This window comes from Zonotrichia leucophrys, chromosome 2 (genome assembly GCF_028769735.1).
Source record: "Zonotrichia leucophrys gambelii isolate GWCS_2022_RI chromosome 2, RI_Zleu_2.0, whole genome shotgun sequence".
In the NCBI taxonomy this organism is placed as follows: domain Eukaryota; kingdom Metazoa; phylum Chordata; class Aves; order Passeriformes; family Passerellidae; genus Zonotrichia; species Zonotrichia leucophrys.
In genome coordinates, this window is record NC_088171.1 from 94,510,388 (window position 1) to 94,529,159 (window position 18,772).

Below are 18,772 nucleotides of genomic sequence, written 5' to 3' on the forward strand. Positions count from 1 at the left end.
CTTTTTTCCTTTTTTATTTTTAACAAATAACCTCATACAGAAGTCAATAATATAAATACTTATGTTTCCAAGGTCAGTGCCGGGGCTTTATTAAAACTGATTTTTCACAATGCATTTCTCTGCTGTTGCTGCTGCTGCTGCTAGAAACCTTCCAGTCATTTCCCCTTCCCTATAATCATCATTTGGGTTGCTGAGAAGTTAAAGTACTTCCAGAAGACAGGGGCCAAGTAGTGACAGGCTCACCTTCCTCACTAAAGAAATTGCCCTGCTTAGGAAAATCAGATGCAAAGCCCTCCTCCCTCCCCTTCTAGCCCTCACACATTCCTTTACATCTCTTACCTCCATCCCTTTCCCCCTTCTCCCCCGGCCCCCTCTGCTCAGCATTTTGATTAGTGACTACTTAAAATAATCAGAACAGCCACTTAACTGGCAGTCTCACACTCGCACCTGAAGCTAAAACACAGTGTCATAAAAATGAAAAGTCATCAGAATGGCAAAGATTGCCGTTTGCATGCAGCTGCCAGAAGAATATATTCATACAGCAGTGATTGTGCAGTGCTGCTGTTAGTCAGCACGGGCTGGATTAGTACACAGACCCTTCTATCACTGCCCTCCAGGGATTCACACCCTGGGTTTAATTAGGGTTTGTGCCTGGTTTTGCTTCAGACAGATGCTGAGTTAAGTGCAGCCCCAGCGCATTGTGCTGGACGACCTCTGTCTGTATGGAACATGCTCCTGCCGTGGCACACACAACACACATGCAAACCCCTCCCACACATTCTCCTGCTCCTTTTCTGTACATTATTGCCAATATTACAGCGCACAAGCTGGAGGGTACCACTTAAACCATGTGTTTTGTACTTATTAGCAATGCTGGCCACAGGGAATGAAATGAGCCAGGGCTCATTCCAAGGAAGGGTTGTTGTGGCACTCTTTAATTGTATAGAGCAATATCATCCAATGTGATGTAATGAAGATCTGTGGAGAAAACCAGCCTTTTCCCTTGAAGACAATGCCAATGTTTTTTAATTTTTATTTCATTCACTGAGAGGTTGGGAGATGAAAAGCACAGTATGACCCTCTATCATATTCCACATACTATGTTAAGCCCTGTGCCCATGTGTATCCTCTATGAGCATATTATCAGTAAACAAGGTAAAGAGTGGACAGCAAACAAAGAGAACAAGACTTTGAGAGTTAAAACTGTTGCTAAATCAATCCTTCATGTCTCTTTCCCTTTACAAAAAGGAAGGAAAATGTTCCAAACTGTGCCCAGAGCATAGACAGCAACCTTTGAATTACAGAGTGGTACTGAAAGTATAGTGCATCTAACCTTAATCTTATGTAAAGTTTTTTATTCTCTGTCATTGTTTTGTTTAAAAGGCCCTAAAGGAAGTTTGTGAAATGTGTATTAGCTATCTGAAAGAGCAGTAGTCTTCTATATAAATAATTATTTAGAAACTATCCCGAAGTCCCTTGCTGTGAATGGACTATTTTCCATTGATTTTGGTGAGCTTGGATAAGACCTTTAGGCAGTTGTCTAAAAGGAACAATTTTGCTAACTTTATATCTTCAACTCAGATTGAATAACAATAGAGACAAATTATGAAAGCTGTGCAAAATCAGAACAAGTAGAGTGACTTGTGTTATGATAACTTGCTTCCCTTGAGCTGGGTTTGTCTCACCTTCTTTGGTGTTTGCTTACAGTGGGTAAAAGAGACGTAGGCTTTGTGCAGAGCAGTGCTGCACAGAAAAGCACAGCACAGCAGGAAGCTGGGGATAGAAAACAGACAAAATGCCAGCCACCAAAACTAACACTGAGCATGGTTTGGTATGAAGGATAGCCTACACTGATTTTACTGATTTAGTCATATAGAAAAACTTTCCACCTTTGTCTCCTTTTTTGTATTGACCACTGTTGCCTGCATGATTTTGTTGAAACTCAAATCCTCCTCTTTTTAGTGATTTCCTTCTTACCTGTATCCCTGTGGAGCCTTGTTCAAGAGAAATAGAGAGAGGAAAGCAGAAAAATGGCAGATTTGAGAGGCTGTGAACGAGGGAAAAGACTAGAAGGGAAGAAGGTATGAGATAATCAAGTACAACCAAGGAAAAAGCATGAAAATGTTTGCTTGCTTATAAGCAAGATTCAAAAATTCCCAAAATCACAAATAAGAAGTTTGACTATGAGACTAAAGCTAAATTCAAATCCAGTTAAATACTGGAGAGAAAAATCTTAAAGATCTCCACTCTTGCAAAGGCTGAAAAGATCACTCTAAGGTCTGAAAAGAAGAATAATGAAGCAGAAAGGAAGCATAGTACGCCTTGTTTAAAGAAGGAATGAGGTTTAAATCCTTGTTTTGAATTTTTATGGCTCCCAGACCGGCTCCCCATCAGATGAGAGAGAGAAGTAGAGCAGAAGGCTCCATTACTTTTTCTCCAGCAACTTCGGTAGCTGCTTACTACTGACTGCAGCTTTCACCCACTACTTCACCTGGCTTTCCCAGAGGACATCCTGGATTACCACAGTCCCAAAGAGCAGTGGCCTCCCAAGCCTGCACCAGCTGAGTTGGCACCTGCAGTGCACCAGGTGGTGGCCATGCCCCTCACAACCTTCTGCCCCAGGAAGCAAAGGGAAACCCACTGTGGCTGCCACCATGACAGGGCTCCAGGGAGGTAGAAGCTGTTGAGCCAGGTTATACAAGCACCAGGGGACTTGCAGAGCTTTTATTGACATTTAAATACATATTTAGGGACTGTTCTGCACATGTAGTACTTAATTTCCACACCTGGTTATTTGCTGTTACTGAAGTCTCTGATTAAGCATCTTAAAACCCCCATTTTTATGAGAGTCCATGCACATGAATATCACTGCAAGACCAAGACTTTTTCACTTTGGCTCATGAGAGGGAGCCCAGGCCCCAGTAGATGAGGACTCCTTCTCAGAGGCAGGTAGATCTGCTCACTCAGCCTGTACTGCAGCATCAGAAACTGAGACCTGTGTCCACCTCTCTCCTGCTGTCAGATTTTGGAACATGTTGTCTGGCCCAGCTCTCAAGGACCATGGGGGATTCCTGCCTTTTTCTTAAAGGTGCAACTAGCCCTTGTTGAGCCTATGTAACCTCAATATTTGTTCATTTCAAATTTTTATGAAAAGCAGAAGTTTTTTTCTTCATGAGAAATCAATACTAAATGAATATGCATTGCAAGATATTTTTCTGATGCAAAAGACCTAATGCTTCATTGACCTGCACCTTGCAACCAGTCTGCATCTACAAGGGTTAATATTTTTTATTAGGTGTAGAGGACGTAAGTCCAATATAAAGACTAACAGGGGTCTCCTCCACACCTATCTCTTTCATACAGAAACATGGAAATACTAGGAGACTTTTGATTTGGGTTTTTACAAGTAAAACAACCCCCCCAAATGGGTGATTAAATGGCCCAATAAAAACCAGTGACTCTAGCTTTTTAAAAGGGGAATTTTACCATTTATACTCCAACCAGATCTTCCTACCACTGCACCGGGGTTCCTGTCTTTGTCATGCCTACGGCGTCTCCAAGCATGGTGTTCCAAGTAGAATTGCCTCATCTTAACTCATTCAGATGCCCTTCCTGTGAGTCAGAAGCATGAACACACTGGCTGATGTCTCTAATCTTCCTGCCTCTCCCCAGTGCTCAGCAGGGAAACACAGTCTCTGGCAGAGGACTGTGCTGATTGTGCACATGGGGGTGCAGTGGGGACACCAGAGTGGGAGAGCAAAGCGTGATACGCTTTGTCACCTTGGAACACTCACTAGGTTTTTTTCCTTCTGCTTTTGCAAGGCCTTGTTCACCTCCCACAGTCTAAGCAGCATTTTATTTCCTCAATTGGATATAACCTGTAGGAAGCAGGTAAAAATTCAGGGAGCTGCTCACTCACAGTCATTCACTCGCATTGGGTTTTCAGTTTTCTCATGGGAACACTTTTGAGAAGTCTTTCCACACACTCACATCCAAAAGTCCTCGTCAGAGAGGTTCAGGCAGGGCTGGTCTTAGCAGTAGTATTTTTGTGTGGAGGAAGAACTGCACCACAGCTAACAATAAGCACTTCTTCAAGAGCTAATTGAAGATAGAATGTATAACACCATCTGTAACCAGCCATCTGGTGATTCCCAATAACACTGCCTTCCACACCACAAGGAGGGGAGGAATTTATAGAATAGCAATCTAGTTTGAACAGTCTGATTTGGATAAAACGTGAGCCCCTCTTTGCCACCTCCTCTGCCATTATCCGTATTCAAACTGTGTGAAACCACAGCTCTTGTGGGGCTTTAAAAAAATTGCTATAGGACTGTGAATAATAATGATGATGATAATCAGAAATGTATTTATTAGTTACCTTTGAACTTTCAGATTCCAGCTGGACAAGATGCAGGAAACTAAGACCTCAGGAGAGTCTTTTTTCACAGAAATGACAGACCAGCTTTGCAATCCCAGGGGACAATGCTAGCAGAGATAAGTATCTAAAGTTAGAAATGATTATCTGAGTTGAACTTACAAACCTTCTGCAGCTCACCATAATTCCCTATTCCTTCTCTTACTAATACATGAAGGCACTGTAAATTAATGACCATCAACCTGTCAGTTGTGAATCAACAATATATTTTACTCGCAGGAATGCAGAATCAAAACAAATCCCCCTCAAACACCAGGGGTTTCTGATGTACTCTTGGAACACAAAAACATCTGACACTATTTTTGCCACATATCATTAGTGAAATTTGAACCTGTGCTGAATCCTCAAGCGGCCTTTTCTTTAAACTGTGAGAGAATTTTAGCAACTGCATTTGGTACCCCTGCAAACACAGGCAGAGACTGGTAATATGGACAGACCTCCACTTTGTGCAACACAAATGGCACCAACTATAATAAATATGAGGAGTGATTCCCAAACCGAAGACTGGCAAATAGTTACCCAGCTGCTACAGAAATAGCAAGATAGATTTTTTTTTTTAAAGAAAAGAAATTAAATGAAATGGATATTAGCTGGAAACATCTGTGTTCACCACAGAGCAAAATGCATATTCAGCAGCCAGTTTATTGGCTCTTTAGAGGATGTGAATGGTGCATTGTAAATAATGACACGCCTGTAATAAATTCCCAGTAAAAAAGAGAGGGGGACTGAGCCTGTTCCTCCCACAATTCACATTTCTGGGTCCCTGCTGTGAGTGATGATTCACAGCAGTCACAAATTCCTGTTTTCAAAATGCTATTGTATACTCCAGGGCTTTCATTAAGTTTTACACTAGCAAGGGAAATTTAAAACTTGAGAGAGAGAGAGAGAGGCTCTGTGGTGACATTCATTTAACACTCACTGTACTGCACTGATAGATGTGATAGGAGGGTGCATGTCAGAAATCAGTCTGTATTGCTTTCTTTAAATGTAAGGAATGGTGCACAAAACCCTGACAGTGTGTAAGAAACAATTCAAAAAACCACCAAAATTGTGACTTGACAGCTTTTGTGTTTTGGAGGTGTATAAAACATTGCATAAATGTATTGGGCTCCAGCATTTAGTTTGTGCTCCTATGGGACAGGCAGCTGTCTTAATTTCCTTCTTGATGCAAGTATATCAGGTCTGTGAGTGCTATGTATAAAAGATGTACTGTTCCAGCCTCACAGCTCCAGGACTGAGCTAGCTGCAAAGAAAGACCTCTTTGCAGAGAATATACCTTTTCCTGTCAAAGCTGGGTATCAAGATGTGCAGATGAATTTTTGTACCCTGACCAGGGAATTCCTAGAACATCATTCAGGTGCATGGAGTTCCAGCATACTCCCTCCACTGGGCCTTTCACCTCCAGGACATGGTTTTATATTCAGTCTACATCATTTCAGCCAAACGGTTGTTCTACAGCTGCAAAGCGCACTAATGAGATGAGTTTTTGGCAGACTCACAAAGTTCTCAGTGCCCAGAGTTACACATGTTGTACACTGTCTGCTGGCTACCTCTGTTTGCACTTAAGGAGGCACTGTAAGATTTTTTTTAGCAGAGAATATATTGCCCAGTAGCTAAAATGTTATACAAGCTTCTTCTCACACCAGCGAATTTGCCATATCCCATTCATTTAGAAAGGAGGCATCCTTATTCTCAGCTAAATTAAGGGCAGATTTTCCAAGAACCAGGGCCAAATTTTGCTCCTACTTTTTTTCTTTTTAACCCAAGTGCAATTTCATCTTTTCATTGGGACTTCTCAAGCAAAGACAAAATGACTGTGTCTCTCATATGGCTGTGGCACATTTCTCTGCTTCTTTTTGCTCTGAAATTTAAAACCTTCTGACACAATTTTTAACTATAATTACTGAGTTCAGAGTTTCACATTGAGAGCTGCACCCAACACAGGTATGAAGACATAAGAGCATGAAATGAAAGCTGTTCAGATCCTGCCTAATAAAAATCTGTAACACTTCATCAACATCACAGGCTTGTTAATTTCAGGGTCATTTTAAGAGGGAATTTGCGAAATTTGTGCCATTTTCCACTTTGAAAAAGAGATTGGTGTAAATCTTGGAAACAGACCCATTACATTTAATTAAAACACAAACAGAACTGAAAATGGTTTTGCTTTTCTCTCCCTTACCCTCTGCACTTTTCATTTGCTCAAAAAGTGGGTAAAAGTTTAGCATGCTTTTTGGTTGCGTCTGAGATTTTCTTTAAAAAAATACATGTAAGGTGGGAAAATGCTTGAAACGTTAAGTAGTCAACTAATGGCACTTCATTAATTTTCTTTGTTCAGGAGCCGGAGCAGGGAAAATGTACTGCTCTAAAAGCACTGGGCTGCAAGACTTCAGAGCAGAACCCACATGATCCTATCCCAGCTCCACATCTCCTTCCTTTCCCGTGCAAATGTCCCTGAGGCTATCCAGCCCTGCATGACAACACTCCCTCTACACCTCACCCCACCCCGAACCAGCATTTTGGGAGCCAGCACTGCAGGATTTGCAGCTCCATACCAGCTATTTAATTTTCCAGGGAGTACCACCTCATCTTTCTTGGAGGCTGCTGCCTGCCAGCCAGCTGCCATTTTGTGGAGCGCGGTTGATAGAGCGCGCTGTGGAAGAATCAAGCCCTGCACGCTCTCAGAGAAGGTGCTATTTTTGGTTCTTCTCGTCCTTTTTTTTCTCACCTACGCTGAGGAACTACAGCTATTCAAACCGACTGCCTCTGCCTGCTTGAGGTATGGAAAACAATTTTTTTTCCTATCTGGGGTAGGTGGAATGGCACGGTGTCACGGAGCTGCTGCCAGCAGGACAATTGTCCCAGGGTCACTGCCCGAGATCTTGGGATGCGTTTGGTTTGCAGCGCAGTGGGGCAGCAGAAATACTAGATACTTTCTCATGCTACAGCCAAAGGAAGCAACAAGGACAGGGGGAAGCAGATGGGCTTAATTTCTGCAAAATAGTGTTTTTCTTGGGACCTTTCAGCCTGGTTTGTTTGTGAGGTAGATAACTGGAACATCCAAAATGAGTTGGTGTTAAATGTCAGGTTCACTGACAGAAGACCCATAAAGCTGAGTAGGTTAGGTGTGCTGATAGTATTTGTTTTCCCAAATAATATTCATGAGACATGTTTTTAAGAAAGAAAGCTTTTTCTTTGCAAGATCCCTGAGGCAGAATAATGGAAACTGCTTTTTGCCTACCCTTTAGGTCATGGAAAAAATGGATAGGTACATTTTTAGTGATATGCACATATTTACACCATGAATCACCAGAACTGACTTCTCCTTGAGATTCATCATTTTTCAGAGATATATTTTTTTATCTCTAAATTTTGATAGTGGTCTTTCCTTTTCTGTATGACATCATAACAATTAGGTACATCTGAAGCTCTCAAGGATGTAGAGCCCTGCTTTCAGTCTGTGGTGGTTGGTGGAGAAATACTTTCACTTGGGAGTTTTACTGGTCCGAGAAAGACAAAGCCTGTTGAATGCCATGATGTACTCCAAAACATATATCCTTGATGTCTGTGATAATAGGAGATGATGCAGGACCAATTGGGAAAGACCATCACTGAAAGTTAAGATGTGAAAACTGGATTTGACAGAGCAAGTATTGTTTGCTAATTTAGCAAATAATTTCCTTGCATAGGCAATGCACTGCAAATACATGTGTGCATTAAGAATCTGGAGAAAATGAATTGATGTTCCTTTCTTCAGAACCTAAGCACTGTTTATATGCCCATTTTAAGCTAAATCATTTTAAATAATCCATTTAAAAAAAAAAACTGCTAAATGTAATAAAGATATTTTCCAATATTACTTTTAATATATTATTGGATTGTATTTCATATAAATAATGCACATCTTTACTCCCAATTCTAGGACTCTTTTTTTCCCTGTCTCAAGGTGACTTTGAGCCTCGTCACTTTATTGCAGACTTCAGAGGTTTTCATCACCCTGTTTGCAAGTACCATTTCAGTGGTTAATCACATCAGGGACAGCTGTCTCTGGGGTGCTCTTTTTGATACTGGGATGGAAAAAGCCTTTAAAGACCATTCCTTTGGTGCTCCAAGCACAAAATCAACCACTGACATATGCCCTGCAGATAGGGGAAGCCAGTAAAATGATATCACAGCTATTAAATGGGTTCAACTATTTTTGTCTTTTTTTTTTTTTCACTATTCCAATAAATTTTTTGGAACCTACCCCACCATCATTGATTCTACCCCAAGAGAAGGAAGCAGAAAATCAGTCACTGTGAGAGTCTGAAGCATTTCACAGCAAACTGCTTTCACCTCCCAGGAGAAACTGAAATATGTTCCCAAATAGAGGACTCGGAAACTTTTCTCTAAATTGCAAGAATGTGAATTATTCCTGTTGGAGACTGAGCATGAGAGAGAAGTGAGAAGAGTAGCTGCAGTTTCTCATCACAGTCTTATTCTTCCCTTCACCACTTATCAACATGTAAACTTTGTTTTCTCGGGAGTAATGATTTTACAACCACTAGGGACAATAGGAAATGTCAGATAAGAGACTCATTACACATCAAGTAGGCCCAGTCTGACAAGACTGGAACAAAATTCAGGAAGAATGAGTAGAATTTTATATGGTTATGTTTTGCTTAAAAGTGGCCACTAAAGAATAATATAATGTGTTGGATTTTTATTTAAACTCTATGCTCATGGTACTTTTATTTTTTTAAATCTCTTTGTATTGCAACAGAACGCTGACTGAAAATAGAACTCTGCATTCAGTGCTGCCATCTCTTTTTCACCTTTGAGGATGAAATTCAGATGCAAAGGAAAATTCAGATCTAAACTTTGTGTCTCCTGCTTATCTCTCACTGCATTCCACCACACATTGCAAGAGGAGGTAGCTGGCAACACGTATGTACAGCTTTCAGCTATTGTATAATGGATTTTGACACAGGCCACAGTGGTGATGACCTGTGTGAGGTGGACACCTGTTATGAAATCTCATATGATTTTGCAAAGAGCTCATGATAAATGTTGTCAGTACAACAATGAAGCTCTACAGGACTTGAATTTGTAATGGATTTCTTGGTGGTGACTATTTGTGCTGGAGTATATAGATTGTGAAATGAAATCCAGATGATAGCCAGATTCCTGTTTCGGTTCTGCAGTGTCACAAGTCACACAAAAAGAATGAAAAAGGTCCTTGAACTTCGAGCTTGAAAGGACTTTACATCAATTGTAGTGACTGAGGGCACTTTTTGGAGGTCACCAGTTTATGTAAATCAAAACTTGCTTGGGACTGTTAACACTGGCTGGGTTGTCCTAGTGATAATTGCCCTGTCTATACTAACCAGTGTATGCAACAAGGTCCTCATCATCAAAATAAACTTTCTGCCTACCCTGAGATGAAAAGGAAAACATAGCTTGCACAGAGAAAACCCAGGTGAAAAAAACTGAATAGGAACTATCTTTTTTTCTTTGCTTCGGTACTTTTTCCTTCCTGAATGTCTCAGATTCAGCAGACCCCAGCTGAACGTTCAGCTGGTTGATCACCAGAGACTGTATTTTGTATGTAAGTCAGCTCTATGTTCATGACAATTTCAACTGTGCTGGTGTCAAATGAACATGGAAGCCACAGGACCTTAAATGACTGCTGGCAAGGCCTAGAATATTCACCACTTCCTTGCTTCATAGCTGATAAAATGAGAAAATTTTATTAAAATAGAAGAGTGTGTATGGCCCTACTCAACATATGAGTGAAGAAAGGGCGGAAAAATGATGCAATGATTCCACAAATTCAAGGACCACAAATGCAAAACTACAAATAGATCAATATAAGAGTAAGAGAACTAAAGTAAACACGGAATGTTTACCACCTCAGTTACTGATTAACTTTGGTCCTGATAACATGATAATCAGCCTTCTACAGTTTCACTAGGACTGACACCCACTTTATTTCAGTGATACCCAGTGTAAATGTTGTGTATATAACCCAAATTAAATACCCCAAGCCCCATGTGGTGTGCAGATGCACACAAGACATTGTGATTTCTGTCTGTTATAAAGACGTGGGTTGTGTGGAGAGGTTTTTCAGAGCTTTGGGTAGTCGACTCATTGCATCTCCACCAGTGCTTCTTGTCCAGGATGCAAGTTCTGACAAGAAACCTACTGCTGAGAAATAAAAGAATGTTTACATTAATTATGTACATTTACATTTTCCTTGTTGTATTGTCACAAGCTTAGTTCCAGGGACACTCCATAAGTTCAGAGGAATGGCTTAGCCAGGAGGAGCACTCTGCTGCGGGCTGCTGCATACACTGGGCAGCCTGAACACTATCAGAGGTAAGTCCTCTTGGGTGATAGAATCATTTTATTTGTAGTTTTTTTGAATGCATTCAATGCAACAGGCAAAACAATGCTTTCTGTGCCATAGTCAGGCCTTAGAGACAGAAGAAAGGCTCAGTGGGACAACAGATACATACAGAAACTGGGCAAAATGTTTACTCTGACCAAAAAGAGTGCAGACGGTCAGCTTCCACTCTAGACTTCTAGAGCTTAAGGTTTACTTCTTTCAAAGCATAAAGTCAATAATAATAACAAATACAATAACTCAGCAGAGAACAGTACCTTAGCTCATAATAAATCATATAGCACCTGTCCATTCTCAACCAAATTGGCTCCAGTCTTTGGTATGTCTTTAATTATTTTCTGATGTAAGTTTGGGCTCTTGACTGGATGAAAACTATAAGAAGATTTCTTTCAGTCCTAAAGCACCTCCTATTACAACTAGGTAACTTATCATCAAGTCAAAGATTATTTGCTTTCAGCTTTGAGTAAAATAATAAATCATTCACTGTTTTCTGAACATGTAACTGCAAATTCCTTTATTAAAGCTATTTGCTTGCCAGTTGCACAATTATACATTAATTACTCAATAGCAGTTTTGAAGGTGATGCCTGGCTGAAGATTCACACTCTCACACTGCTGAGTGAAGTCAAACACACGTGGTTGCTTTCAGTCTGGCTTTAGCATATGAGCCACTCTACAAAGGGATCGTAAAACAAAGTACAAAGTGACAGCCATGGATACCACTGATGCTCCCTGTGAAAAAGAGACAAAGTGAAGGAATGTCTACTGTGGAGAACCAGATGGAGAGGTCCTTATAGATGCTTGGTCTCCTGATTCAGACACATCTGCTCGGGTGGATTTATTGCTCTCCAGCAATGACAGGCTGAACCACAGCTCGGTGGCACCAACACGGGGTCTTTCTACTGACTTCAGAGCATTTGCATTGGATGCTGAAGGTGGATACAAGCCTTCCGACTAACATCACGACACGTTAGGTAGAGAATATATCTGAAGAACTGAGCCTAGTTGATTTCACAAGATTTAACTTACAAAAAGTATTAACTACTTTTTGATATAGTACTTAGTGGTGTGTTTTTACGACCTTTATTAATTTAAAATCTGAAACTTATAAGCATGTGTCATGGTTTGACCAGGAAGGAGTGGGAATTCTGGGAAGCTGTGGTCAAACCAATGAAGGTTTTGGGTTTCATACTGACACCTGGTGTAGCCAGTGGGGTTTGGACACACCTCCGAGAATACACAGGGGTTAAAAGCAGGGCACTGCCCTGGCACTTCCTCTTTTGGACATCGTCGGGCGAAGAGGTCAGATCTCTTCCCCCGCCCGGCCCGCTGCTGCTGGGCGGGGGAGGGACCGCCATGCGGTAGGCCTGGGGCCTGGACAGAGGTGGGGGTTGAGGGGGCTTTCAAGGATGGAAGGGTGGCGGAGCCCCAAGAGACATCGAGACATCGGGCAGCCAGCCCCCCCCCCCCCCCCCCCCCCCCGGAGAGAGAGAGCCGGCGGCACTGAATGTGATGGCAGCCAGCCAGGAGGAGAAGGGGGGAGGGAGAGCGGCCGGCCGCAGCAGCAGCACGTGTGGGAGTATCATCTCGTCCCAGGACAGACAGAGACTGAAAACTTTTAACCCTTTCTTGCATGATTGGGGCCTTGCAAAAAATGCTAATCCTCCTCGAAGCTGAATAAGAAGGGAGATGAGAGATGAGATGAGATAAGGACTTTGGCCCGGAGATTGTGGAGATGATTGGATGGGGAGAGATGATTTGGAGTGGCCTTTTGGCTGGACTTTTTCTTGCAGCCATGGACTCAGTTGTTCCTGTGACACAGACTGCATTTAGGGGGAGGCAGTGCCTCAAAACCAGGAGGGTTCATTCGTGAGGACCCCCCGGCCCCAGGGGGTTGGAAAAATATGGGGGGGACAGTTGTCCCAAAAGCAGAGACTGTGCCTTTTTGGAGTGAGACAAGGCATCCTTGAAAGACAACCCTAAAAGCAGCTCTGATCCATGCACGGTGGTGAGAGCACTGGGCATGGAAGGAACATGTCACAAGCGGCAAAAGGACTTTTTTTTTCCCCCCCGGGCGGTGCCGAAGTGACAAGGAAGCATCCGAGGTTTCAGTGTGTTTCCAGAAGCCTATGGAACAAGAAGGACTCCTTTCCTCTTCATGAACTGCAGTTTGAGTATACTAAAGTGTCGTGCCGGGCTGGGCAGTTGGTGTTTTTGAGAGAATGTATTGGATTGGGAAAGTCAGGGAGTGGGGAGGAGGAAAAGTGGTTTTTGTAAGGTTTTCAATTTTTTTCTTTTCCTTATAGTCTCTCCCTATTTTCCTGTAGTTTAAGTAATAAAGTGGTCTTTATGTTTAAGTTAGAGCCTGTTTTGCTTATTCCTGGTCACATCTCACAGCAGACACCAGGGTGAGGCATTTTCATGGGGGGCACTGGCTCTGTGCCAGGCTCAAACCATGACAGCATGTAAATGCAGTACAATAAAAGATAGCATAAAAGATTCATAAGATTGGTAAGATATTTCAAACAAAAGGAGAAATATGGTTCGTGGGTATTATAAACACATAAATTATGACCCAAATTACTTTGTTTAGACCATTCGGGAGTGCAAGAACTTTCTTTGGAAGAGAGTTTAGAAGGTTGCATAGGAAAACCTGGTCAGAGTTAGATCTCCTAAGAATTTAGTCTGGTAAAATTAATTGATGGGGAGAGAAGGTTGTATAAACATTATTAAAGCAAAAGTTTACTACTGCTATGAAATTTCTCAGTGGATAAGATCATCATATCAGTTCAAATTCCAAAAACCACAGCTTTTTCCTGATGGTATGAATAGTATATTTGTTTAATATTGTTATGATGTAGGTTGTAGGGAACTGAACTGGGTGATGTCCAGAGGTCCCTTTCAACCCTAACTATTCTGTGATCCTGTGAACTCCAGTGGCAGCACTCACACACCCTTGGAAATGATGTAAAAATAATTACCACTGTCCTTGGAAACTGGAAAACTATCAAAGCAAGAGCTCTTCAGTTTTAGGTTCATCCCACAATACGAATACCAGACAGAAAACAAAAAAAAAAAATTAGGCAGCTATGGTGTTCTGCACTTCTAGTTTATTTTATATTTTGTTTTAATGATCACTACTATTTACTCACTCCTTTACAGAGAAAGAGAATGAATGGTGTCTTCTGTGTCATTAATCTTTAGAAATACTGCACATGAGCTGTTGAAATATTTAAAAACATATCCTTTCTAAGTGACATTATTTTGGTGACTGGGATGGAGTTTCAGAGATTTCACTGAAAGCATGATGACAATGTCTCTGAAAGATGCTGAAGTGCATCTCCAAAGGTATTTATGAGCACTTGAGACTGGGATGATGCTGCTAAATGCTAGCTTTTTCTTCGTTTCTCCTCACATCACCCATCCAGTCATTAGGAGCAGGCTAGTTTGAGCCATTTGCTTTTTCCTAGAACTAATCTGTACAAGCCACTTGAAGGAGAACTGTCTGAGCTTTTATTTTCAAGAGTGCTCCAGTCATTTGGAAAAGACTCACTCCACCATGCTCCTGCATGCAGCAGTGGCCACAGCTCTAAAGAGAAAGCTGTCCACTCTCTAGGGGAGGTAACCACTTCTGAGCTTGCTGAAATTGCCTCCACACCATACAGGTGATGCATTAAGTCCATTTTACACAAGACATGCTCTTCTATTGACAGTTTGACCGTACAGTATGCTAAAATAACTTTGCAGAGGTTTATACTTAACCTTACCGATCCCTGTTGTCTCTGCTAAGGAACAAGAATAAAGTCTCCATAGCTATCATTCTCCAGCAGCTTTTTCTAAAACTTTCGAGCAGCTAGACCTTCTTTGATGAAAGGAGCATTGCCTTCATTCCCCACTTAGCCATGCTCACACACTCTTCACTCCATCTTAGTTTGATGGTTGCTGGCCCATGCAGATAGCAGACAGCACCTGATGCTTTCAGAATATGAACAGCAAACTTCCCACCTTCCACGTCACCCTCAGAGCATTGCAAGAACAGTGAATCACTATTTGTCTTCAGAGACCTTGTGGGTGCATTGTGTAGAGAGGAAGGCTTGAGAAGTCTTCACTTTCAGATTAATTTCCAGATAACTAGCTGAGGAGGAAACAGCTGTCAGCAGCTATGAAATGAGGAGAGAAGAGACCAAGAAACATGAGCACAATTTTGCACACATTACCAGAAGTGGGACATATAAGACCTATGTGAGGTTGGACAAGGTAATGGGGTTTTGCTACAGACTGTCTGATAGCTGGTTTCCAGGTCTGAAGTTCACAGGAACACAGAATGATTAGAAAGCATTTGTGCTTACAGTTGAAGTCCTAGCTGCTTTTGACATCCAGCAATGAAGAATGGCAGGGCTATCACTGTTGGTAACATCCCAATATTTCCAACAAGAATAGAGACTTCAAGGAGACTGGAAAATGCCATCTGTGAACACAAGACAGAGTCAATAATACATTCTGTTTCCAGACACATACATAAGGCGGATAATAATCAACTTTGGCTAAAGTTCCCACCTAAACTTTATTATTGTACATGTGTTGGTTTGTCTTAATACATTACAAACAGAATACCCAAGAGAAAAAAAAATAACAACAAAAAAATAGGCATTTCTTGCCACTGGGTCTTAGCTCCAGTTTTCAGCTGGTGCATATCTTATACTGCAAAATTCAATGTTTCTTGTTTTTGTAAGATCTTAATATGTTTGCTGTCTTCACAGGTCTCAGCTCTTGCCTTGTGAATGTATGTGCTGCACCTACCTTTACATTCCCATGTGTATCCACAGAGTACAGCCAAGCTGTAGTAAAGCACATTTGTAAGTAAGGGAAGAGTTACTTTCCAGGGGCACTGTCTGTGACAAAGAACCAATGCAACAAACAGATCATATAGGACAACTTTCCAGGACATTGGATTCCTCAAATCTGATGTTTTTACAGTAAGTCACAAGCTAAAGATTTCCCTCAAATTTCAAGGCATTTGAACAGTCCTGCAAAGTTCAATGAGTCGCACTGCAAGCAAGGAAGATTCCTACACCCTACATTTTTCCTTAGTAACTCAGGTCTTACTCTTTAATAATTATGAATAGGTTTATTGGCTGGAAAGCAAACATACTCAGGCTTTGCATAACAAATGCAAAGGTATGGCTGTTGCTCCCTGTGTTTTCCAGACTCAGGCTAAATCCTGACTCCTTCACATGGCTATACCTTTGCTGGCTATACCTATGCTGAAGCTCTCTGAGTCAAATGGGCTCTCATGACAAACTAGAATGGCACACGTGTATTGTGGATGAGAAGATAGGGACCAAATTCTTGATGTGACAGGGTAAAAGTGGGGAAAGAGCAAAGACAGTAATGTGGGAGCATGTCTTTGAAAGCATTTTCCCATTGCAGAAGACCCCAGTACAAAGGTTTATTCTCTCTCCCCCTGCAATTCCGAGCCAGGTACATGGGTCCCTCTTAGCACCCCAGATTTTTGTGCGTCGAGTGCTACTGCCTTGCTGTGACACCATGGCAGGCTGTCTCTCATCAGCCCCTGCTGTGATGCTCCTAACGCTTTCACTCCAGGGAGTGCTTCCCTGCTTGATGCTGCTAGCAGATTAAAGCTGTTCTAATTTCCCATCCTAAGCCAAATAGATGCATAAGCAAGCTGTTGGATTGTTTCGCTACGAGTGCCGAACGCCATCAGCCTGCTTCCCACTCCCCCCACCTCGGTGCTCAAAATGGTGGACATTTGCAAGTAAAATGTGGGGTGGAGGCCAGAGGTGAGGTTAAGACACACGATAGACAAGGAAGAGTTCCAGGAATATTTTTCTGCCAAACCATATTTTTCAAGGTACTCGCCTGACTCCTATCTCTGTGTTAGTGTCAGGAGATGACTTGAAAATTAGGGAGTCTTTTTCTAGGATCAGAAAAGTCATCAAGATTCATTGGATCAGAAGAGTCTTTAAGATCCAATGTTTTTCAGAAATAGGCTGAATGAGCTCAGTAAAGATTAGATGCCAGTCCAAAAATACAGTGCAATACAATTTATTTTTATATGCCATCCTTCACACAAAGTACCGCAAAACACTTTAGAGAGATGGAGAGATAATGCTTTACAGAGTTAGGTACAGCAACTCCCAGACAGGCAGAAAAGGAAAATGACATATGGAAATAGAGCAGAGTAAAAGGGAAAACTGAAATTTAGAAGCAGTAAAGATGCAAGTTAGTATCCTCATGGATGAGTCCCTGCGAAAGGAGGGACTTCTTCTTCTCCCTGCAGAAGAATTCAGTGATAGAGGAGGAGAATGATAAGTGGAAATTAGAGTCGAAAAGAAGGCTAGAAAACATGGAACAAAACTAGAAACACTTTCACTCTGCAGCATCTGGTAAGAGAAAGCAATATAGAAGGATACCTGGCTGTCATCATAGCAGCTAAACAATTTTTAAAATAATTAAATAATTTAACATTACTGGTAAACCTACTAATTTTGGCTGCCCATATGAATTAGGCCCAGAAAGATTTTCACACACACACACACACACACACACACACACACACACACACATATCTCCTCTTGCCTCCAAAATTGGTCCATCTGTGGTATGAGGATTTTATGATGCCTGAACACTTCAGGGGCATTACAGTCATTTCAGGGAAGCTGCTAACCAAATTGCATGGAGATGGCTTTGTCTGGGACAGAAGGAAGAAATACTTGCAGGCACACAAACATGCGTGTACACACATGCACAAACTTTACACAAGAATCCCTCTAAAAATACATTACCAGGTTAAATTTTAAACTGTGCTTGATGACTCTGAAGTAAATTGAAGAGCTTGAGGATATTTATTTGTTGCAGGGGAGAGAGAAGCAGAAGCTGTGTGTATGGAACTATTCCCTTTCCCAGAGGATCTCTGTAACCGGCTGGAAGATGAAAAGACTCAGGCTGCAGATGAGTCAGAAATGGGGAAAGGCAAATTTTCAAAAATAGGATAAAAAATATGCTTAATCTATTTTGTGTTGCTGTGATTTTGTCACTGCTGGCCTTGGCGGGCTTTTCTGGCTGTAAGAGACCTGATTATTGTTTGTGAGAGCTCAGGGATGGCACTGCAGCGTGCACGCAGCGCAGCCTGCACTGCCTGGATAGCAGAGGGACTGGGCAGTGGGTTATCGCATCCCCTGCATCATTCCAGCCCTGCTGCAGTCATATGTCATTATGCATCCTTAGTCCAAAGACGGGAAGCTGGAGATGTCGCCAATGCTGCTGCTGCTACAGAGCATCCCAGCAGCCAGTCCCTGGTGAAAGGTACTCAGATAGTACTGTTACAAACCTCAGCTTTTTTCAGGGCTTCTTTTGTTTTCATAGTCCAGCTAGAAATGTGCTGCAGCATACAGAGTGTCAGTGTGAAAATTTGGGCCCTAACTGTGCTGTAATGTAGCTGAATAAAGCCACTGATTCCAGCTCCCATGTCTCTAGCCAGATTATGCCATTTTTGCTCATGTCTTTTAATCCTTTAGGCTTATGACTGGTATTGTTCTGAGAGATATATGTCCACTCCAGTGTTTTCTCTTGGTGAGTTTTCTCTTCTTCACAAATTTGCTCTTTGATGAGATACCTGTCTTAGTCTTGTCACTGTAAATCCAGAACAGTTTCCCCAATTTACCAAAGAAACTTCAGTTATTACCACAGCACCACAGTTTCTCTCTCTGTCTTTTTTTCTTCATCATAACCTGTAGTCAAGATGGTTAAGTTGAAAACCTGTGAAAAGAAGAGATGATTTTTTGGTGCACGATGGTTTTAGGCTCTAGCCCAGCAAAGACTACATGGAATATTATACAGTATATCCAGGGTGTATGGGATGATCACCAGTGCAAGTTCATGGGACAGTCACTAACAGATATACAGATATATCTTTTTAATACAGATATATAT